Source organism: Egretta garzetta, unplaced genomic scaffold (assembly GCF_000687185.1).
Source record: "Egretta garzetta isolate BGI_Z169 unplaced genomic scaffold, ASM68718v1 scaffold46, whole genome shotgun sequence".
NCBI lineage: Eukaryota > Metazoa > Chordata > Aves > Pelecaniformes > Ardeidae > Egretta > Egretta garzetta.
In genome coordinates, this window is record NW_009260268.1 from 4550596 (window position 1) to 4553822 (window position 3227).

Consider the following 3227-nt stretch of genomic DNA (forward strand, 5'->3'; position numbering starts at 1 on the left):
ACCATATATAGAAACAAAATCCTTTGTGAACTTGGCCATTGTGTAGATAATATTACTTGTCAAGCACATGCTGTGGAGACAAAGATTTTAGTTGGTGGTAGTGAGCATATGCTGAAGACTTGTCGTATGCACTTTAATTTAAAACTTCATGTATTAAGAAAAAAGGAATAATCTGTTTGTGGAAGTTTCTTGTTAACAATTTCAAAAGAAGCTATCTGAATAGCTTGGTTGGATGAGAGCAGGAAAAAAAAGAAACATAAAAGGGCAAATCTGCAGAGTATGGTTGCCTTTAAAGATAAAATTCGCTGGATCTATGCCAACAAACATGTTCCATTTCCCACCATTTTATTTATAAATGTGTGAACCCACTAGGTAAATACTAATCTTGTCCTTGTGAAAAAGCCCCCCTAAAATAGAGTTTACATCAAATGTGTGTGCTTTACATGCAAGCCAGATCTATACCCATCTGCACAGTTCCCTTTTATATGGTTTATAGAAATTTGAACCAAAATTTTTGATCAAACACCTCTGGGCTTTGGAACATCTGAAGCCAGGTTCATGTTCTGAGGCTGGATATATCTCTAGTTTTAATCAGTCAGTAATTTAATTTCTGTTAAGAAACTTTTTCTCTATGAAAGTTGCAAGAAATGTTTCAAGCTCTGTCTGCGTTAGCAGGCAGCGTGGTGCAGTAGGAGCAGATCATTTGGTATTGAGGACCTGGCATCTACCTACTGTGTGTTTTAGGCAGGGGCTGCTTAGCTCTAGTTCGATTCTGTGGACTGAATTCCCTTTAGCGGTTGGTGCGCATTAGCAGCGCTCCCAGAGGTCACCTTGTAGTTGAATTTCATTGTAAAGGAAACCACTTTGTGCACTCTGAAGCTGTTGTGTGATGTGAACCAAAATGCAGGAAGTGGGAGTGATGGGGGGTTTGCTTTCAGAAGCATACTTTGGATCTGAACAAAAGTGTTAGTCTAATTTCTTAAGTGATGAAAAGTGGTTGAAAAACTGAAAAAAGTTACTGAGCAACACGGTTTCTTTTAACTCATTTAGAGAACTTTTTAGGTTTCAAATTGTTGGCAACAGTTCAGCATTACTTAAAAGACCAAAAGACTTAGAAGTCTTGGAACAATTGATACAAAAGTACCACATAAATGAATCTGTGTGTTTTCAGGTGCAATTCTTGCCTTACTCATTTGGAGAATTACAGTTTCATATAAGTTTTTAACATCTCCCAGAACAGCCCCACTGTTTATGCAGCAGTAGCATAGCTGAGGAAAGCTTTTCACACCTGTTGATCAACATCTGAAGAGTCAAGATAACAAGCATATGAAGTCACACTTACTATCTTTCTCTCCATCTAAAAATAAATGCCATGGCTCTCTTCAGCTTGTAATATATATATATATGTCTGGATACAGCTGAGAAGCATAATAGCATTAAGTGATCACGATTTACTGGCTATGCCATTCTTAAGCCAGAAGATAAAGTGGGTAGTTTTTTAGCTGGATGCTTTGTAAAGGATTTGTGCCAGGAACCACTGACACCCTACTGAGGTAAAGAATTCGGCCTTGAGCACGCGACAGAGAGAATTGCTGTATCTTTCTTTTACATTTAAATCTCTGTATTCAGTTCCCCCAGACTGAAGTGACCGTAGGATGAGATTTCCTATTTTTCTCCTCTATCAGGATCAAGGATTTTAGAATTTGCATTAACTGAAAATCTTTGTTTCCTTTATGTTATATTGGTGTAAAGGTTTTCACATAGGTCAGTTCTTGCAATCAGATAGGCTTACCTTCTAATTCTATCAAAATGATGTCCAACCTCAAACCTCTTAAAATAACACCATGTGATGATGCAATACCACTGAACTTTCCCCGGGGTTTTGGCATCAGGTCATGTTCTATGACTTCCTTTTAGCCTAACAGTTCTTGTATCTACATTTCTGAGAGTTTCCCCGCATTTACAATTGGTATGTTTGACCCATTAGAGAAAGAGCAGGTTTGGGCCTTCAGTTTTGAAAGCACATGATCTCATTCAGTTTTAGAAAGCTAATTTTGCCCAGATCATATACTCAAATGCCTAATACAAAAATTGTGTTTCATTCTGGCCAGCGGTTTGATAAATCCAAAGCATGTTCCTCTGTCAGGCTGAAAATGCCAAACTTCTATTATTGTCAAGTCACTTGATGCTCTCACTTTCTCATTTTTCATACCAATCAAAAAGAAATACAGAATCTTTATCATATGTAGTAGATTTATTTTTACCTTCAGTTACTCCACAAAGAAATGAACATGAAGAAAACACTTTAAAACACCAATGACAGTTTTGGTTTGTAAAAATAGACATTATGTGCACGCTCACTTTCAAAAGGATTTTCAGATTTATTTTATGGGCTTTATCAGTGGAAAAATAGAAATGCTACACATAAACTCGGTGACACATGAGGAGCTGAATTATGTTTTGTGCCCCAAAATAATTCAGGAACTAACCTTTAAAAGGGTACAACATGTTTTTTATGTCTGCTTTTGATATGCAGACATAAATTACACATGCATTTTTAAAACATTTAAATTCTGAAATAATACTTTTAAGACATTTTGAAAAGTCTTTGAATGTGTGGATATTGTGTTTCAAGCTTTGGGACTCATCTGAATTTTTAAAGTAAATTTAAAGTATATTATTTTGATTCCATATTCTTCTTACATTTTAAGCTTTTATATGAGAAAAGTATATAAGATTGTTTGCCACCGAGTTGTTAATTTCTGCTAGTCTTTTAGACTTGATAAAAAATTTTGTAGAGTTTTCTACTTTAAAGCAGGTTTAAAATACTCCAATAAATAATTTATGAATTGTGTTATTTTTTGAAAATGCTAAGGTTTGGTTTGTCAGTCAGGTGTGTATTTGTAGCTGGCACCTATCTGAAAGCAATGTAGCCCCTAAAATTTTCTGAAATTGATTAAAAAACTGTATTCTCTCAGCCTTTTTTTCCTTAGCACTTCACCAGTCTTTTTATAAAAGATCTTTCCTTTACATATTTGAATTAATATTTATTGTCCAAGTTTTAATTTACCATCAGTAAAGATATGATGATGATATTTCTCCATTGTTTCTATTATGGAAATTGAAAGGTGGAGATGCAAAAAAAACAGTGCTATTTTCTGCAGAAAATTTTTAAAATTTACTTTTTCTCAATTTGCAGTGAGTTCCTAGTAGAGTGTGATGTTGTT